Source organism: Nycticebus coucang, chromosome X (genome assembly GCF_027406575.1).
Source record: "Nycticebus coucang isolate mNycCou1 chromosome X, mNycCou1.pri, whole genome shotgun sequence".
Classification (NCBI taxonomy): Eukaryota; Metazoa; Chordata; class Mammalia; order Primates; family Lorisidae; genus Nycticebus; species Nycticebus coucang.
This window is the reverse complement of record NC_069804.1, coordinates 12,650,613-12,673,063: the sequence shown is the minus strand read 5'-3', so window position 1 is coordinate 12,673,063 and position 22,451 is coordinate 12,650,613.

Below are 22,451 nucleotides of genomic sequence, written 5' to 3'. Positions count from 1 at the left end.
TACAAAGCCAAACTCTTCTTTCTGTTTGGCTCATCAGATGCTCATTCTGTTTTATAGAATGAGATGTTGCTCAATTATAGAATCACAAGTAAAAGTCAATAAAGATTTTTAAAACAAAAAATTGTTGTAATTTTACTTTTTGACATGTGACTCAAAACCAAGAAGCTTTTTAATGACTTAGCAATGGATGAAAGAGATGTCCCCAGAGGTGTTGCAGAAAATGCAGCCCCAAGATCCAAAGTCACTCTCAAAGACAGTCAAAGGAGAAGAAAGAAAAACAAAAACAAAACATTAGTGCCACAGGCAATCATGGCAAAAAAGAAAGAGAGAACAATTTCCTGAGTGATGGCAATCGGTGGCTAGACCATCAGCCACAAATGGGGTGCCTAGGGTGCACATTTCTATACAATCACCTACAAATTCTCAGGACTTCCTCAACCTGACACCTGGTGGGAGGAGATGTAAGCCTAACAAAACATGCACACAAACTCTCTCTCACACTCTCTCTCTCTCTCTCTCTCTCTCATACACACACACACACACACACACCAGCGGGCAGAAAGCCAGAGAGAACCCTCTCACTGGATCCAAACCAAGGACTCAAGACACAAAACAAACAGGAAGAAAGTAGTGGCTATCCCTGGAAGGGAAAGGAGTGGTAATCGAGTGTACTCAAAACTCAAAGTCACCCAAGAGTCACAACACTCAAAAAAAATAGCTCTCCAAGTGTTTTCTCCTGTCAGTCTAAATTTAGAAAGAATAGATAAGAAGAGTCTTCTTACCACACTCACTCCACCCAACCCCGAGCAGAGATTAGGGAGTCTGATTTTAAAAAGGTTATTTTCATTAGTTTGGTCAGAGGTCCTGAGGTTTAAGAGGCAGTCCCCAAGAGGCTGTTCTAATCAAAGGAGAATAGCTGCTAGCTTCTTCTGTGGAGACAGGGGAATTATTAAGAGCATTCAGAGGGCAACTTGATATGTTCCCAATAAGTAGCCATTCCTTTTGAGTTCAGTAAATAAAATCTACTCCCTCACGTCCAAAAATGAGGAGTTTCTGATTCTTTGGAACATTCTGGATGAAAGTACCTGTATTGCTCCCATTTTTCTACGATGGTATAAGAGACAGAAGAAATTCAAAACTTTAAGAATGATCAGGCCTTGGTGATTTTATCATCCGTTTGCATGGTTCATGACTTGGGAGAAAATATGTGGAAGGACCTCCTCTTCTTAGGAGGAATCCAAGTCTAGTCTGCTATCAATAAGGGAACCAAAAAATAATTTAAGGCATATTTTGCTCTGTCTCCATTCTTCAGTGGATATTTGTTAGTTGTCTCGCCAGCCACAATTGCATACTTTTCCCTTCCTAGCAAGATCCATTTCTATGACATTATGAGGCAGCTATCCTTTCTAGGTGTAATTATCATCCCTTCCAGCTCTAGTGGTAGGTCCTAATTGGCCTAAACCAAACATTTGTCCCACTAATTGGTTCAGAGATGGAAAGCTCTCCTAGAACCACCAGCAATGATACCATGGGCAGCAGCAGAAAAGAATACTGCCATTGAACTTTTTATTTACATGGGGCTATAAATGTTTTTAATCAAGGGAATTGGTTTAAATTGAGTTTTCTGTTACTTTGAAACTAAAGATATGTTAACAGATACATATGCCAATTTGGACTAAACGCTCTCAAACTCTTGACATGTGGTGATTATTTGCCTCTTGGTGCCCCTGTGATGTACAGAATGCTGATTTCCCAAGAACATGACTTAGAACCGTGGTTTTCAAATTTGTCTGCACATTGGAATCATCCAGGAACTTCAAAAGCTATTGATGCCTCTATCTCACAGAGATAGTGATTAATTGCTTTGTGTATGACTGAGGCTTTATGTCTGCCTCTTCTTATTTGCTTTATTTTGGTGGTAAGATAGCAGGTAGCAACTGAAAGAGGTAAGTGGGAGGCTTCAATATAATAAATAAATAAACAAATTTCAAATGTTTACATTTTAATGTTACCATGCCCAGAATGCTGCTTCTCCTAGCTATGAACCCTAAGACCCTGGGATAAGAGAAAGAGGAAATAATCCCAGTTTATAGAATCTGGAGGAGATTTTACTGACCTTGTGAAATCCAAGAAACAACGTCAGTGAGTGATGCAATTTCCTGAGTTAATTTCCAAGAAGCAAATGTTCACAAGGCTTTATAGGTCCCAATATGACAATATTTTCTCTAATCTCATCTTTGATCTCCATCCCTTCCCCAGTAACCATGACAACTCATACAGGCATTAACCAAGAACCTGGAAAGGACACTTTTGGTGTTTTACCTCAGCTCCTTTCTTAGACATTTCAGAAAATGATTTGTATTCCGGAATTCCCTGGTGGGCTGAATTAGAAATTCTCAAGGCTCCAAATTACATAAGTCAGACTGCAGGGGGAGGAATTTCCTATTAGAGAGCCATGGGCAGTCTTAACAAATTGAAGGCATAGCAGAGGTATGCCAAAACAAAGACCAGGTGGATTGAAAGGAAGAAAAGGACATTTTCTATGGAAACATAGGACCATTTAACTTTATAGAAGGTGTGTCAGAGGCCTTATTCAGATCTTAGAAAATGGAGAAGGAACCAAGAGTGTTCTGCCTGAGTTCACTCTAATTTTGGTTTTTTACTAGAATATGATTAATATAAAACACCTTTAGCATAAGGTCTTGGCAGCCCTAACTTACTAATATTCTTTGACATTTAGTTGTAAGGAAGTGTGTCTGGGTTTGTACCTGGTAATTTCTTCTCGGCAGCTATGTGATGTGTCAGTTCTCTTTTACTGCTTAACAAACAATCCCAAAGCTCAGTGGTATATGACAATAAGCATTTATTAGTACTACTATGTCTGAGAATTGCATGTGCTGGCTCTCCTTCAGACTTGGGCTCTGAGGCTTAGTTTCTTTCATTCTTATCTATGAAGTTTCTTTCATTCTTATCTATGAAGAACATGTCTTTCTTGGCACATTAGTAGAAAAACAAATACAAAAAGCAAAAACATGGGATTTCGATGTTTGGCAACCTCAGAACAGGTGCACTATCACTTTCTCCTACATTCCATTGGCCAAAACAAGTGACATGGGCAAGCTCACAATCAAGAAAGGAAAAGAATACTGGGGTAGACCTGGTGGTATTAAATTCAAAATCACATGACAGAGTATGGACTGAAAGAGAAGTGAAATAGGAAAACAATAGTGCAGTTTATCACATGAGATAAAGTTTGGGCTCTAAAGCAGAGATTAGCAAACGTTTTTTGTAGAGAGACTGACAGTGAATACTTTAGGCTTTATGAGCCATATGGTCTCTGCTACAACTTATCTCTGCCATTGTGCAAAAGCAGACTTAAACAATATGTAAAAGAATGAGCACGGCTTTATTCCAATAAAACTTAATTTATTGATACTGAAATTTGAATTTCATATAATTTTCATGTGCCGCAAAATATTCTTCTTCTTCTGATATTTTTTAGCCATTTAAAAATGCAAAAACCATTATTAATTCACAGGCTATACCAAAACAAACAATAGGCTAGATTTGACCCACAGGTTATAGTTTGTCTACCCTTATTCTAGGTAATGACATTGTTTGTCTGATGCATTTCCAGTCTCTCCCAAGATTTATCACTCCAACCATACTAAAACATGGCTTCCCAAATAGCCCATTCTCTTCAGTGATGCCTTATTTTTGAGTTTACTCTTGCCTCACCCCAGCTTTCCCTTCCCCTTTCCCTTGCCTGGCTAGCAAACTTCTAGTTTCCCTTCCACTTCTACTCCACTGAATGTTTTTTTACATCTGCAAGTGCCTTCCCGTATTCCCTGGGACTGAGGAAGACTAAGGCAGGCCATCTTCCATACTCACATTGTATTGTACATATGTGTTAACCTGGATACTCTAGCTGTTGTAGCATATAGCACCAAAATTCAAATGGCTTAACACAGTAAATATTTATTTCTCACACATATAATAGGGCCATGGAGTCAAGTGAGCATTTGTGCTGTCCTCCATTCAATCTTTTAAGGACTCAGTTTCCTGTCTTGTAGCACAAACTTCTGGAAGATCCTAATAATAGTCTCTGTTCTGAAGTCAAACAGAGCAGGACTGTAGGAGGGAGAGTTTTATGAGCCATGCCTGGAGCACATCTCTTCTGCTCAACTTCCTTTGGTAACAACTCCATCCTTTGGCCACACGTAAGAGCAGAAGAAGCTATAAATATGGTTGAATGAATGAATGAGTAGTAAGTGTAGGAAAACTTCATTCATTCATAACAGCACACACATTGTTTTAGTAAAAGACCAGAACATTAATCTCAATGAAGTTCGTTAAAAAGCAAACAGGAATAAGTTATAACCAGTTAAACTAAATTTCATGTTCTCTTTCCCCTTTGCATTTTGAGAGCTGATGTAGATATTTCTCAAAATGTGTCCTTCTCTCTGTCAAGTTCCTTTCACCCGTTAAAAACAGGCTTCTTTCCCTCAGGCCTGCTGTAGCCTTGCCCTGCCTCTAACAATGTCTTTGCTCTTATTGGAGACCACTAAAGACTTACTGGTGAAGTGTTTTTGCTAGATGGCTTCCTCCCCCACCTTTCTCTTCCATCCTGCTGCTCTGAAGTGTGGCCTTGCCCTGTCCAGGTAATCTATACTTGTTCCTGGCTGAGATAGAAATGAATGCCATTTGCTGTTTGCCTGTTTGTCTCACATAGCTCCAAGTCCCTTTGTCCCTTTGTCAGCACACTGGCTTACACAACAGCTTCTGCTTTCTGCTGTCCCTACTGAGAGAAAACAACAGTGTTTCCCACTGATGTGGCTCCTTTGCTCAGAATCAAAGGAAACACGTTAAGGCCATGGAGTTCTTTTTAATGCTGCTCTGGGGACTGTGGTTTTTCTTGATCATATACTTACTAGGATTAAATCCAGCATGAGTCTTAAAGGTGCATTCTGGGAGGGGTTACTAAGCACAAAAGGCACAATAAGGAATAACAGGATAGCTTCTCTTTTGCTCTGCAGCCATTCTGTTCCCCATTTCCTAAGTCATCCAGCCCACAGATCACAGAACAGCTGGCAGCTGGGACTTATGTTCCTTTGTTTACTTGCAAAATGACACAGAAAATGCTGGAAAGTCATGCCACTGTACCCCTTCCTAGGTTTTGCCCTTCCTCATCTCTGTGCCTAAACTGCTACTTCCGTCCTGCTTTCCTCTCTGCGTCTCTATACCACTTATAGTTGAGAGGTGATGCTACTGGTAGTGACCATCTAAGTGTTTGTCTGTGGCTCAAGGGACTGAGCCATAATAATACCCTTCATGTTCCCACGTTAGATGCTGATTTACAGTTATAATATGAAGCTGATGGTTTTTGAGAGTTATATATCAGGCATTGTGGTAAATGCTCTGCTTGTATTATGTCATTCAGTCTTCACAATAATATACTAGAGTTGGCACCATTTCCCCCACATTTTGTAAATGAGGAAACTGAGGCCTGAACAGAACACTTTGGCTGAGGTCACGTTGTTGAGAAGCCCAGAGCTAAGACTTGCAGGCAATTTTGTGCAAATGTGGAGTCTTTGATCCAGAATTCAATGCTGCTGCCTGTCAAACTAGCGCAGTTGGAAGGAATCTAAGAGAATTTCTACAATATTAACACTAAAATATTGTCCACAGACTGGTAGCATCAGCATTACCTGGCTGAAATAGAAATGAATGTCATTTGCTGTTTGCCTGTTTGTCTCACATAGCTCCAAGATGTGTCCCTTTGTCCCTTTGTCAGCACACTGGCTTACACAACAGCTTCTGCTTTCTGCTGTCCCTACTGAGAGAAAACAACAGTGTTTCCCACTGATGTGGCTCCTTTAGTAGAAATGCAGAATCTCAAAATATTCAAATATGCATGTTAGCAAGATCAATGTGATTTATAGGCATCTTACAGTTTGAGAATCTTGGCTCTAGAATACATTTTCCTTTTGTAGAAAACCAAATGTGGTATCTCTTGAGGAAGACTTCCTTGGCAATTCCAACAACAACAAAAATAAACAAATGGGACTTAATGAAACTGAAAAGCTTCTGTACAGCTAAGGGGACAACAACCAAAGCAAACAGACATCCTACACATTGGAAAAGGATATTTGCATATTTTGAATTGGACAAAAGCTTGATAACTAGGATCTACAGAGAACTTAAATTAATAAACATAAAAAAGAGCCAACAATCCCTTAGATCACTGAGCAAGAAAGATGAATAGAACCTTCTCTAAAGAAGATAGATGAATGGCTAACAAACACATGAAAAAATGCTCAGCATCCCTAATTATTAGAGAACTGCAAACCAGAACCACCCTGAGATATCGTCTGACCCCAGTGAGAATGGCCCACATCACAAAGTGTCAAAACTTCAGCTGTTGGCGTGGATGTGGAGAGAAGGGAACACTTTTACACTGCTGGTGCAAACTAGTACAACCTTTCTGGAAGGAAGTATGGAGAAACCTCAAAGCACTCAAGCTAGACCTCCCATTAGATCCCATTGCTGGGCATCTACCCAGAAGAAAAAAATCCTTTTACCACAGGGACACTTGCACTAGTCTGTTTATTGCAGCTCAATTTACAATCGCCAAAATGTGGAAACAGCCTAAATGCCCACCAACCCAGGAATGGATTAACAAGCTGTGGTATATGTATACCATGGAATACTGTTCAGCCGCTAAAAAAGATGGAGACTTTACATCTTTTGTATTAACCTGGATGGAGGTGGAACACGTTATTCTTAGTAAAGCATCACGAGGATGGAGAAACAAGAATCCTATGTACTCAATTCTGCTATGAGGACAATTAAGATCCTAGTACATGGTGGGGGTGGGGGTGGGGGATGGGGAGAACTGAGAAAGGGAAGGAGGGAGGGGGTGGGGGGACAAGGGGTGTGGTACACCTTTTGGGGGTGGGACACAATTATAAGAGGGTCCTTATTTAACAAAAGCAATCAATGTAACCTGCTTCTTTGTACCCTCAATGTATCCCCAGCAATAAAAAACAAAACAAAACAAACAAAAAAAAAAACAGAATGTGGCAAATAATGAGCTCAGCTTCATCCATTGGTGCAGAAATAGACTAAAACCCAGGTTTCCACAGAGATGGGTCAGAGGATGAATTTCATGGAAGAGGGTAGCAAGAGAGGTATTGATGTCTGCAACTGGGTTCGTGAGAAACAACCTCTGAGATGGAGGTTAGGTTTGCGCATAGGGAGTTTGTTAGGGTGTGAACTAGGGAACAATATTTCTAAATGATTGGGAAACAGGACTGAGTAGAGGGAGAAGTTGAACTTCAATATAATTGCAATGAATGATTCAGCATACAACAAGGAGAGATGGGATTGACCCTTCAATGTTGTCCCAAATTAACGTCAGCCAGGCCTTCATACATCTTGCCATTGATCATTGTATATCCCACTAACTCAGGTGCCAGTTGTCTCTGGCTGGGAATAATTTTGGGAAAGAGACAGCTGCGAGCCTTCAGCAGCCAAGAGGGGAATAAGTGCCTGGGTCCTAAAGGGAGCAAGTCTCCACAAATTTGCATTTGATAATGATCTCTTTGGCTCCCCTGCGGCAGTGAATCAGAAGGGACAAAAGTCAAAGAAAGAAAGTCCATTAGAGAAGAATGGTGACTCAGACATAAGTAGTGACCTGTAGAAGTGGGCAAATTCAAGAGACTCTTTGGACTTAGAAGATATGAGACATTGTGTTTTGCTGTTGAAATGTAGAGAAGGAAGTGTCCAGATGGATCCTGGGCCTCTGAAATGGGTAACTGGGAGGATGGAGGTAGATTTCAGAAATAGTACCACTTAAGGAGAAGATTTGCAAGAAAACAGTAAAGTCCTCTTTGATATCTTAATAGCTTTCAATTTTGCCACAGAATATTAAAACCTTAGTTGACTCATCTTATTGTTTAGAATCGTTATCCCAGAAACTGCAATTTCTCCAGCATGTGTGGCAGACGTTTGATTGTTGTTCTCCAAATAGGTCTTTTAAAAACGTTTGAAGTTTATAGAAGTTTTGGGTTGCCCACTGCCACTATATTTAAATATGTCATGTAAATGTATTTGGTGGAATATTTTTTCTTTTCTTTTCTTTTTACATATACATGTGTTTATTAGGTTTCCATTTTTTTTTTTGCCTTCACAAAATTAAAAAGGCTTAAAATTTAATAACAATAACAATGTTTAAGATAAGGACTAGAAACAAAAACTCGTAAAGAATGAATGAACATAAATACATTCAGAAAAGGAATCAGAAAATTGCTACATCGAAACATTAAGCGATAATAATAATAATAATGCAAAGAAAGTAACATTCACATTGCCAAATAAGAGTGTGTCTATTATAGAATGCTTTGACTCCGAGATTCAGTATGGAGTCATCAGTTAACTTTTTCTTATTACTTTTTTTAAGTATCAAAAAATAGACAACTAATATTTACAAATAAAAGTAAAAGATAATTTCGAATAACAAATCATACCAAATCTTATAGATAATAGAAAAAGAAGAACTACCTCAAAATCATACTACTTGATCTGGGTACACCTGATATTAAAATTGGAGAAAATATATTATTATAAAGGGGAAATTACAAACATATGTCACTTATAAATGAGGATGCAATATCCTAAACAACATATTAACAAGTTGAATTAAAAATTAATGTTTAACTAATGTACTTTGGTCAAAATTAAATCCAAACTATTTTCTTTTCTTATTCTTTTTTCTTTTCCTTTCCCTCGCCCCTTCCCTCCTTCTCTGTCTGCTCTCCCCTTCCCCCATGCCCCACTGTGTCATTAATTGTCATTAATTATCTTCATATCAAAATTGAATACATAGGATTCATACTTCTCCATTTCCGTGATGCTTCACTAAGAATAATGTGTTCCACCTCCATCCAGGTTAGTACAAATGCTTCAAAATCTCCATTTTTTTAATGGCTGAATAATATTCCATGGTATACATATACCACAGCTTACCGATCCATTTGGATTGAAGGACATTTAGGTTGTTTCCACATTTTGGCAATTGTAAATTGGGCTGCGATAAACAGCCTAGTACAAGTGTCTTTATAATAAAATGTTTTTTTCCTTCTGGATAGATGCCCAGTAATGGGATTGCAGGATCAAACGGGAGGTCTAGGTTGAGTTCTTTGAGGTTTCTCCATACTTCCTTCCAAAAAGGTTGTACTAGTTTGCAGTCCCACCAGCAGTGTAAAAGTGTTCCTTTCTCTCCACATCTGCACCAGCATCTGCAGTTTTGAGATTTTTGTGATATGGGCCATTCTCCCTGGGGTTAGGTGATATCTCAGGCTGGTTTTAATTTGCATTTCTCTAATAATTAGGGATGATGAGCATTTTTTCATATGTTTGCTAGCCATTTGTCTGTCATCTTTAGAGAAGATTCTATTCATCTCTCTTCCCCATTGATATATGGAATTGTTGGGTTTTTTCTTATGGATTAATTGAAGTTCTGTATAGAACCTGGTTATTAAGTGTTTGTCCGATTCAAAATATGCAAAGATCCTTTCCCATTGTATAGGTTGTCTATTTGCTTTGGTTGTTGTCTCCTTGGCTGTACAGAAGCTTTTCAGTTTAATTAAATCCCATTTGTTTATTATTGCTGTTGTTGCTATTGCCATGACAGTCTTCCTCATAAAGTCTTTCCTCAGGCCAATATCTTCCATTGTTTTTCCCTATTTTTTATTTGAGGATTTTTATTGTTTCATGCCTTAAATTTAAGTCCTTTATCTATCTTGAATCATTTTTTGTGAATGGAGAAAGGTATGGGTCCAGTTTCAGTCTTTTGCATGTGGATATCCAATTCTCCCAGCACCATTTATTGAATAGGGAGTCTTTCCCCCAGTGGACGCTCTTGTTTGGTTTAGCGAAGATTAGGTGGCTGTAAGTTGTTGGTTTCACTTCCTGGTTTTCTATTCGATTCCAAATGTCTATGTCTCTATTTTTGTGCCAGTACCATGCTGTCTTGACCACTATGGCCTTGTAATACAGTCTAAAATCTGGTATGGTGATACCCCCAGCTTTGTTTTTATTACTAAGAACTGCCTTAGCTATATGGGTTTTTTTATGGTTCCATACAAAATGCAGAATCATTTTTTCCAAGACTTGAAAGTAGGATGTTGGTATTTTAATAGGGATGGCGTTGAATCGGTAAATTGCTCTGGGAAGTATAGACATTTTAACAATGTCAATTCTTCCCAGCCATGAGCATGGTATGTTCTTCCATTTGTTAACGTCCTCTACTATATCCTTCTTAGGGTTTCATAATTTTCTTTATAGAGATCCCTCACCTCTTTTGTTAGGTATATTCCTAAGTATTTCATTTTCTTTGGGGCTATGGTGAAGGGAGTTGAGTACTCAATTAACCTCTCATCTTGGCTGTTGTTGGCATATATATACAAAGGCAACTGACTTGTGGACATTGATTTTATATCCTGAGACATTACTGTATTTTTTGATGACTTCCAAGAGTCTTGTGGTTGAGTCTTTAGGGTTCTTTAAGTATAAGATCACATCATCAGCAAAAAGGGAGAGTTTGACCTCCTCTGCTCCCATTCGGATGCCCTTTATTTTCTTGTCTCGTCTAATTATATTGGCTAAAACTTCCAGGACTATGTTGAATAGTAATGGTGACAGAGGACGACCTTGTCTGGTTCCAGTTCTAAGAGGAAAAGCTTTCAGTTTTACTCCATTCAGTAAAATATTAGCAGTTGGTTTTTCATAGATAGCTCCGATCAGTTTAAGAAATGTGCCACCTATGACTATACTCCTCAGTGTTCTAATTAGGAAAGGATGCTGGATTTTATCGAATGCTTTTTCTGCATCTATTGAGAGGATCATATAGTCTTTGTTTTTGCTTCTGTTGATATGGTGGATAACGTTTATGGACTTGCGTATATTAAAGCAGCCTTGCATCCCTGGGATGAAACCTACTTGATCGTGAAGTATGACTTTTTTTATGATAAGCTGTAATCTATTGGCTAAGATTTTGTTGAGAATTTTTGCATCTATATTGGTGGATTTTTTTTTTTTTTGAGACAGAGTCTCACTCTGTCACCCTAAGAAGAATGCCATGGCATCATAGCTCACAGCAACCTCGAACTCCTGGGCTTGAGCAATCCTCTTGCCCCTCAGCCCCCTGAGTAGCTAGGACTATAGGCACTGGTCACTATGCCTGGCTAGTTTTTCTATTTTACTAGAGAGGGTGTCTTGCTCTTCCTTAGGCTGGCCTTGAACTCCTGAGCTCAAGCAATCTACCTGCCTCAGCTTCCCAGCGTGCTAGGATTACAGGCATGAGCCAATATCTCTAAATTATCATTTTGTTGAGCATTAAAAAGTCATTGAAGGAGATAGAAAATGGGCTTCAAGATGGTTGACTGGATACATCTGGTATTTGCCTCTTCTGCAAAGAACCAAAATAGTGAGTACATAACACTTCAAATAGATCATCTAAGAGGGAACAATGTGATTCAAGAGAGAACTGAGAGGAAACCCTTAAAGAGAGGGAAATGAAGCAGGCTGCTTTCCTGGGATCAGCGGGCAACTGACAGTAACTCCCCAATGATTCCTCAGTCCTAAGCAGTTATAGGATAGTGACATTTTGAGAGCCCTTCCCTCACCAGACAACATCCAACCTAAGGGGAGCAACAGTTCTTATATTTCCACCTCTAGAGCACCATTGACATTCCACAACGGCAGCCAACACCACTGCCAGTTACTGCCCCAACAAGCCACTGCCAGCTGTTGAATCTGTTGCCAGGGCCAAAGAGCAAGCTACTGGCATTAACTCTGCCCCCTCCACTTTTTTTTTGAGATAGAGTCTCACTTTGTCGCCCTCACTCAGTAGAGTGCCATGGCGTAATAGCTTATAGCAACCTCAAACTCTTGGGCTCAAGTGATCCTGTTGCCTCAGCCTCCCAAGTAGCTGAGACTACAGGCACCTGCCACAATGCCCCGCTATATATATATATACATATGTGTATATATATATATATATATATTTTTTTTTTTTTTTTAAGAGATGGGTCTCACTGTAGCTCAGGCTGGTCTCAAACTCCTGAGCTAAGGCAATCCACCAGCCTCCCAAAGTTCTAGGATTACGGGAGTGAGCCAGTGTACCCGGCCAACTCTGCCCCTTCTAGCAAAGGGGTAACCATGCATTTTCATGTACCTCCAGCAAACTTCACTACCTGCAACCATTGCTGCTGTGGGCTGTTGTTGCTGGGCCAAAGCCCTAGTGAAACATGGAGCCCCAGGTACCTGCCTACAGCTCCAACTGAAAACAACCCTGCCTTCCACAGAAGCCAGGCCACAGCTCAGCCGCTGCTGCCCCTGCCTGAACATTCTCAGCCTATCACAGCTTGCACCTACATACAATAGCAGGGGGCCTAAGGCCAGGTTTGCGGGTTGGGCTCTGTACCCCTCCACCCAGTACCCAAGCATGACATCTGGGTCCTGGGGGATCATACAGCCCAGTCAACCACTGTTGACACTTGAGCACTACTTCAGGCCCCCGCAACCTGCCGCTGCTAGCACAGCTGACATTCAAATAGCCTAAGCAACCCTGAGCATAAAGAACAAAGCAGGATGGATCACACTATTTAACTTCAAAATATATTACAAGGCTACAGTGGTCAAAACAGCATGGAAATGGTATAAAAACAGGAACATAGATCAATGGAATAGAATAGACAAGCCAGAAATAAATCCACATATTTATAGCTAACTGATTTTCAACAAAGTTACCAAGAACATACATTTGGGAAAGAACAGTCTCTTCAGTAAATGGCTAGGAAAATTAGGTATCTGTATGCAAAAGAATGAAATTGGACCTGCAGGCCCTATCTCTGACCATATATAAAAATCAACTCAAGATAGATTAAAGTCTTAAACCTGAGATCTGAAACTATAAAACTATTAGACAGAGGCTTGGCGTCTGTGGCTCAAGTGGCTTAAGGCACCAGTCACATACACCTGAGCTGGTGGGTTCGAATCCAGCCTGGGCCCACCAAACAACAATGATGGCTGCAACCAAAAAATATGGCATTGTGGCGGGCGCCTATAGTCCCAGATACTTGGTAGGCTGAGGCAGGAGAATCTCTTGAGCCCAGGAGTTGGAGGTTGCTGTGAGCTGTGATGCCACAGCACTCTACCCAGGGCGACAGCTTGAGGCTCTGTCTCAAAAAAAAAAAAAAAAAAAAAAACTAGACAGAAACATAGAGAAAACACTTCAGAACATTGGTCTTGGCAAAGATTTTGTGGCTAAGACCTCAAAAGCACAAGTAACAAAGCAAAAATAAATAATTAAGACTATATTAAACTACAAAAGTTCTGCACAGTAAAAGAAATAATCAACAAAGAGACAACCTGTCCAATGGAAGAAAATATCTGTGAACTATTCATCTGACAAGAGACTAATAATCCAGAATTATAAGGAACTCAACAATAAAAAGGAAAATAATCCCATTAAAATGTAGGCAGAGGACATAAATAGACATTTCTCAAAAGAAGACATACAGATGGCCAACATGTATACAAAAATATGTCCAGTATCACTAATCATTAGGGATATGCAAATTGAAACTACAATGAAATATCATCTCACCCCATTTGAATGGCTATTATTCAAGAGACAAAAATAACAGATGCTGGTGAAGATGTGGAGAAACAAGAACTCGTCTATATTGTTGATAGGAATGTAAATTAATGCAACCACTATGGAAACAGTATGGATATTTCTCCAAAAACTAAAAACAGAACTACTGTATGATCCCTCAATCTCATTACTGGGTATTTATTCAAAGGGAAGGAAATCAGTATGTCAAAGGAATGCCTGCACCCCCATGTTTATTGCCACATTATGTACAAGAGCAAAGATGGATGCTTAGTAACCAATGTAAGTGCCCATAAACAGATGAATGGATACAGAAAATGTGGTATATGTGCCTAAAGGAATACCATTAATCCATAAAAAGGAATGAAATCAAGCAATTTGCAGCAACATGGATAGAATTGGAGGTCATTATATTAAGTGAAATAAGCCAGGCACAGAAAGACAATAACACATGTTCTTATATATGGAGCTAAAAAAGTGGATCTCATGGAGGTAGCAAGTAGAATGATAATTACCAGAAACTATGAAGGATGTGTGTTAGGGGTGGGGGGGGGAGGATGAAGAGAGGTGCAGTTAGATAGAATGTGTAAGTTCTAACATGTGACAGCAGAGTAAGTGACAATAGTTAACAATTTACTGTGTATTTCAAAGTAACTGGAAAACAGAACTTGAATTAGTCTCAACACAGAAATGATAAATGCTCAAGGTGACGGATACCCTAAATACTGTTACTTGATCATTATGCAGTCTATGACTGAAACAAAATATCACATGTACCTCACAAATATGTAAAATAGTATGTATCAATAAAATATAGTCTAAAAGAATAATCATAATATAATCAATTTGACATCAGAAGCTTCATCTGAAAGAACACATCCATTAGCATAAACTAAAACCAATTACATAAAGTATTCTTAAAAAATAGTGGGCTGAAGCAAAATTAGTGCTTGTATGAGTCTCTGTTTGCGTTCTCTTTACCACTCCCTCTATTTTTGTAATTACTCTGGTTGAAAGAACTGGACACTACTATAAATCAGCCAATGAAGTTATTCCATTAGGCACTCAACCACACAGACAGTACTTCAAACACAGTTGAGCGCCCGTGCTTCTGGGTGCTGAGGAGCCAAAGATGAATAGGCCTCCTTCCTACTCTTAAGGAGCTCACAGCATTGGAGACAATAAAAATAAACATTTTTTTGTTATAAATTACAATTCAACATAATAAGCTCTGAAAGAAATTGATTGTCCTACATTCTAAATAGGCTTTTTCAGATTTTAATATTTCTAAAATCAACATGCATTTAAAAAATTATTTGTCAGAAGAAAGGTAAAATGCTGAATTGCTATTGTCTAAATATTTGAATTTAGACAGCTATTAAAGAGATCTGTTGGTCTGAATGTTACTTCTGTTGATATGTCTTTCTTAAAAAACTTTTAATTTCGGCTCAGCGCCCGTAGCTCAGTGTTAGGGTGCCGGCCACATACACCGGGGCTGGTGGGTTTGAACCCACCCCAGACCTGCTAAACAACAACGACAACGACAACGACAACAAAAAAATAGCTGGGCATCATGGCGGGTGCCTGTAGTCCCAGCCACTTGGGAAGCTGAAGGAAGAGAATTGCTTAAGCCCAAGTGTTTGAGGTTGCTGTGAGCTGAGATGCCACAGCACTCTACTGAGAGTGACATAGTGAGACTGTTTCAAAAAAAAAAAAAAGAACTTTTTTTTTTTTTTTATTGTTGGGGATTCATTGAGGGTACAATAAGCCAGGTTACACTGATTGCATTTGTTAGGTAAAGTCCCTCTTGCAATCATGTCTTGCCCCCAGAAGGTGTGACACACACCAAGGCCCCACTCCATCCCTCCTTCCCTCTCTTTGCTTTTCCTTCCCCCCCATGACCTTAATTGTCATTAATTGTCCTCATATCAAAATTGAGTACATAGGATTCATGCTTCTCCATTCTTGTGATGCTTTACTAAGAATAATGTCTTCCACTTCCATCCAGGTTAATACGAAGGATGTAAAGTCTCCATTTTTTTTAATGGCTGAATAGTATTCCATGGTATACATATACCACAGCTTGCTAATCCATTCCTGGGTTGGTGGGCATTTAGGCTGTTTCCACATTTTGGCGACTATAAATTGAGCTGCAATAAACAGTCTAGTACAAGTGTCCTTATGATAAAAGGATTTTATTCCTTCTGGGTAGATGCCCAGTAGTGGGATTGCAGAATCAAATGGGAGGTCTAGCTTGACTGCTTTGAGGTTTCTCCATACTTCCTTCCAGAAAGGTTGTACTAGTTTGCAGTCCCACCAGCAGTGTAAAAGTGTTCCCTTCTCTCCACATCCACGCCACCATCTGCAGTTTTGAGATTCTGTGATGTGGGCCATTCTCACTGGGGTTAGATGATATCTCAGGGATGTTTTGATTTGCATTTCTCTAATATATAGAGATGATGAACATTTTTTCATGTGTTTGTTAGCCATTCGTCTGTCGTCTTTAGAGAAAGTTCTATTCATGTCTCTTGCCCATTGATATATGGGATTGTTGGCTTTATTCATGTGGATTAATTTGAGTTCTCTATAGATCCTAGTTATCAAGCTTTTGTCTGATTCAAAATATGCAAATATCTTTTCCCATTGTGTACGTTGTCTCTTTGCTTTGGTTGTCTCCTTGGCTGTACAGAAGCTTAAAAAAAGAACTTTTAATTTCAAAATAGTTTTACATTTAAAGAGAAGTTGTAAATGCAGAGTTCTTACATATTCCAGATTCTGTTTCCCCTATTACTAACATCTGACAATAGTATAGTATATTTGTCACAATTACTGAACCAATATTGATACATTATTATTATGAAGTCTGTATTTTATTCTTACTTTCTTAGCTTTTCTCTATTGTTCCTTTTCTTTTTCAGAATCTCATTCAGGGTACTACTTTATGTTTAGTTGTCATGTGTCCTTAGACTCATCTTTACTGTGTCAGTTTCTTAAGTTTTCATTGTTTTTGATGATCTTGACAGTTTTGAGGAGAGTTGCTCAACTATTTCCTAGAATGACCCTGTATTGGAATTTGTCTGATGTTTGTCTCATGATCAGTCAAGCGTTATGAGTTTCAAGGAGGAATGCCACAGAGGTACAGTGCCATTCTCACTACATCATATCAAGGGTACAGTCTATCAACATGACCTCTGGTTGAGGTTAATTTTAACGATCCAGCTAAGGTAGTGTTTGTCAGATGTCTCTACCATAATGATACTCTGTCTCTCTTTGCATACAGTGCTCTATACACAGACCGCACTTTAAAAGTTAAGGGTGATATGTCACCACCCTAAGGAAAGACTATCTCCATAAATTATTTGGAATTTCTCAGCATGGGAGATTTATTTCCTTATTTATTTATTTGGCTAGTTATTTAATAATTTATTTACATCCATATGGACTCATGGATATTTATTTTATACACCAGATCATAGTCCTATACTATATCTTATTGCTCAGATTTTTTAGCTTTGTCCAGTTGATTCTTTGACTTACTTCCACCATTGTGGGGTTTTTTTTTTAGCATTCGAAGATGCTCAAGCTTGCCTTATCTATTTACTGCCACTGCCCTAAAATCAACCATTTTTCTGAGGATCCCTAGTTCCATTTATTGGAGGATAGTAATATGAACCAATATTTGAGCACTAGGTGCTTTAATCATCTTTTAAAATGCTTTTAAAATTATTTCATTCTTATGCTTCATTGGAAAAAGAAGTCATTGTTCGAATATAAGATTTCTTGTGAAATACCAGGACATATAATCAAAGGCAGTAGAAATCTGAGATCTTGGAAGAGACTACAAGGTTTGAAAAACCAGCACTGGTTGATGTGACTTATGTACATGTGACAAGGTGCTAATACCCAAGCACCAAAGAGCAGTTGGTCTTTGAGCCAGCCAGAGCCAAACCTTCTGACTGCCATTCAAAGGAAACTGACTCTCTTTCATTAACATGTAATTTGATTGAAGAAAAGAAGGAAACCAGAATTTCACCAAATAATAAATGCAGGAACAGATCGCTCTGGCTTGGTTACATATTCCTCCAAATGTATGGTCATCCTAAAGTTGGTGAAGAGGTCAGGTCTAGCAGCTCAGATTTTGAAATGCTGCCTATGGCTGGGTACTGTGCATGACTGAAATCCTCAGAATGAGTCCTAGGAATTCTTAGATTCTGCAGTGTGGAGAGGCTTAGATGAAATCTTGTAATGCTGAAGAGAAAGTGGTATATAAGTATACGAATACATGTCTTCTTGTTTTAGGTTCAATAAATATAGTTAGTTTTATCCCTAAAATATCTACTATTAAATTGATGGTTGTTTAGTTCTAGGACTTAGATGTGTCCCTAAAGTTCATGTGTTGGAAACTTAATCCCCAGTGCAACAATATTAAGAAGTGAGACCTTTAAGAAGTGGTTAGGACATGAGGCCTCTGTCATCGTAAATGAATTAATGCTGTAATCACAAGAATGTGTTCCTGATAAAAGAATGAGTTTGGCCCCCTTCCCTCCACCCCACCACTGCACACACTCATGACTTGATGCCTTCTGCCATATTATGGAGTAGCTAGAAGGTTCTCACCAGATATAGCCCCTTGTCTTAAACTTCCCAGCCTCTAGGACTGTGAGCCAAATAAATTTCTGTTCATTATAAATTACCCAGTCTCAGGTGTTCTGTTATAGCAGCACAGAACAGACTAAGACATATAGTCAATGGAAAATTAGAATCAGGAAATACTTCCTTCTGTGAGGCCCTTCATCCTTGGACAATGGAAAGCTCTAAGAGGCTCAAGGCCATTTTGTGGCCCCACATTTCAGCCAATAAAACTTAACTTTTGTAAGATCCATTTTGTGAAGTCCTTGTGAAATCATTAGTTTGTCTCCCTCCCTCTCTCTCTCTTTCTCTTTTTCTCTTCCCACCCTATGAAAATATTTATGGTGTCAGTTTATGTTCATCAGCATTGCTCTAGCCCCTGGCTTTGCAAAAAGATGAAATGTTGCTTCTTTCTCTGTTTCCTCAAAAAGACTCAATAGTTTAGGAATATCTGACATTTAAAGATTTGACAAAATGAAACTGTGTTTATTTTTGTTTTTCTTCTACAGTCATTGGTTTATTTAAGTCTTTTACTTTTTTCTGGATCTATTTTTTAAAATATATTCTTAGAAATTTTTCTAATTTACCAAAGTTTAAAAAATTTTTAGCATAAAAATATTAGAGTATTTTTGTAATTCTTTTCTATTTCCTCTGTATAGATGATGGTCTTATTCTTAATTTTCTTTACTGAAATTCATCTATTTTTATAACTAGACTAGTTAGTGGTTCACTTATATTTTTCTAATGTTTAAGGAAAACATGACAATTTTATGCATTTTCATTTATTAATGTCTTTTTAATTTTATTAATGAATTTCTTTTGGTTTATATTTCTTTATTATTTGCTTGCTGAGTTGACTACTAAATTCATTTATTTTATATTTACTTATTTAATAAATTGCTTATAATCTGAAAACAGTATCCATCCAAAATAACTGGAAGGGCTGTTAAAATACAGACTTCTGGAGTCTAGAGTGTCTGATTCATTAAGTGTGGGGGAAGTTGAAGAATTGACATCTCTAACTAATGTTCCCTGGTGATGCTGATGCTGCTATTCCTAGAACTACACGTTGAAAACCACTGTTGTAGAGTATGGAGCCTTAGTTTCAGAAAGGAAAATATATTTGAAATTTAGGGGCAGCATGAATTCTTTCAAGAAGCCACCATGATTAGAACTTCTAAAAAGAAAACATACTGAGTACATTTTTCAAGACCATATAAACTTACATTTTACAAAACTGCTGTGCTCTCACTTAACAGAAGTCTTTATAAAGTATGTATTAACAAGTACTTTGTAGGTGGCTGAGCTAATGGTCATATTAACAATTCAAGTGTGCTGAGTTGCTTTAATCTAAGAACTTTAGCATTTTAGCATTAGTTTCTAATTAGCTGCTAATGTTTTCTTATGTTTTTTTAGGAGCTCATCTATGTGTAGATTAATTCTTAATATGTACTGATTTCTGTATTAAAACAACTCAACATTTCTTATCTCTCTAAGGATATCTGGTGCTAATTAGAATAAAGGGAAACCTCTCTATGATGAGTTGGTTTCTGTATAAGAACATAGGTGCATCAGCAGATCTGAATGTACACACAGTGCAATAGGGTCCAGTATTCAAAGACAACAACTCAGTTGCCTAGTGAAGATTTCAAATTCTTATGCTGGAAAAGTTGCTAAAACTTACAGGTGATAGTCACACCCCTTGGTATCTTAAGCCCTAAGACAGGGATCAACAAACTATGGTCCATGGGCCAGACCCAGCCCACTGCCTGTTTTGGTAAATAAAGTTCTATTAGGACACAGTTACATTCATTCCTGTATGTATTGTCTGTGGCTGCTCTCAGGCTCTAATGGCAGACTTGAGTAGTTCTTCCCACAAAGCCCAAAATACTTACTACCTGGCCCTTCACAGAAAAAGTTTGCCAGCCCTATTAATCAACTTACTTTGTGTAAGAATGATTAGTCATTCACATATCCATGCACTTATAAGATAATCCCATCAACACTCTTCCTCATATATCCTTCACAAGACTACCCTGAAAACTTCGTCAAATGTTTTGATAAAATTCTAATCTCATAAATTTGTAAATTTGTAAATGGGGCTACTTTGACATGACTTATACAGATTGAACCTGCTACTGGCTGGCAATCATGGCTCATTTAGAACTCATCCTGTCACTTTGAGAACCTACCCTATTTCCCCGAAAATAAGACAGTGTCTTATTTTAAGGTGTGCTCCCAAAGATGCGCTAGGTCTTATTTTCAGGGGACGTCTTATCTTTCCTGTAAGTAGGTCTTATTTTCGGAGGATGACTTATTTTGGGGGAAACAGGGTAATAGTTATTTCTCTGAATCAGAGCCCTAGTTGACTAACTAATGGTCTGTGTGAGGAGTCTCCAAGGAGTACTTTTGACATGGATTGTTCCGATTGCTAATCCCCTCTTTTGTGATAAATGCTAGTTAACTTCAGAGGCAGTTGGGGAAAGGTCAAGAACATGTGTTACAATGGCAATGACAGAAACCACAAAAGTGAGTATATGTTGGTAGAGGATGATGTTAACCATGGCAGGCTTAAAGATGTGAAAACAGTAAGTGAACATACCATCACAACTTGCTATTGAAGTGAGTTATATGGACATGGGTGATTAGCATTTCCTGTTGGATCCAACATTAAAGTAATTGGCAAGAGAAAAAAAATATGTGGATGGGAAACCAAGAGAAATGTGACTACAACGTTGTTATTTTCCACATGGTAAAAGTAGAAAACAGCAAAAGATGAGCGTCTGTGCATAGAGTGGGTGTGGTGTGGTTGAGGAAGCAGCTAAAGCAAGAGGAAAGTAAATTAAAAAGTGAGAGAGGAGATTAAGAAAAGTCATGCCTCGCTGCTCTAGAGACTATACCATGAATACCAGATTTAGCTCTGTCATGAGACCTCAAGGATTTGAGGAAGATGTGAGACTAGGGATGAAATTACTGGGCCCTGAGAAAAAGTAATTTATAGATAAAGGAGTGCAATACTTCTTATCAGATGAGTGATGAGTAGAGAACAGAGCAGTAGAAAAGGAGCTTGAAATAAATACTTCTGTCCCACTAAGAAAATAAGGTGGATTTATGCCTATTATTCTTGGGTTTATATTAGGTTTTTTATGACTACTCTGCATGAATACAATCACACAGTGAAGTTCAAAGCCTACTCCCTTGATTCTACTGAAGAAAAAAATAAATAAAAATAAAATGAAAAAAGTGAGTTGGTAGAGATACTTGCTGCTGCTTTATTTTTAATCAGAGATTTAAGTGGCAGGGGAAGCATATATTGATATTGATTGATTTTATTGTGCACTTTAGATTTTTGCTTACTTATTGAGGCCTTGCTTGATTGATTTTTATTGTACATTTTAAATTTAAATGTACTTATAACAGCCTCTGCTGCTGCCAGGTACAGTGCTAGGAGATATCCAAATAAGACATAGTCTCTGTCTTTAAGGACTATGTTCAAATTGGAGAACAAGATAAGCAGACATTTAATATATGTAATATAATGAGGATGCCAGAAAGAGACAGCTAGAGGAATCCTAGAAAGATTTCCCAGAAGGGACATCCATACTGAGAACAGTGGGGTAATTACCAGCTTATTAAAGAGGAGGGTTGCCATATAGGTATTCTATGCAAAAGGAATGATGAAAGATCACTTGGTAGACTGAGTACAAAAATGGCCCCCATTCTCCACCTTTTTATGTATCCACCACTTTATAATGTTACTTTGCATCACCTTACATCAAGCACTGGGGTCTGTTTCCAACTCCTTGAATCTAGGCTGATCTTGTGACTTGCTTTGGCCAATAGAATACTATAGAAGTGATTCACATGTTAGTTTCATTCCTAGGCATCAGGTAGCCTTGCATACTTTCACTGTTTTTTGTTGAACTCTGCCACCACCACAAGAATAAGCTAGGCTTGGCTACTGCAGGATGAGAGCCAATGTGGAAGAGAGCTTCATCATGCCAGATGAGGCCATGCTGGACTATGCTGGATGAGCCAGTCTCCAATGGGCCTGCCAAAAGAGGAAACACAAATGAGCTAGTCTAATGGAGATCATATGAGTCTGGCTTATATCACGAAAATTTCCCAGCTAACACACAGG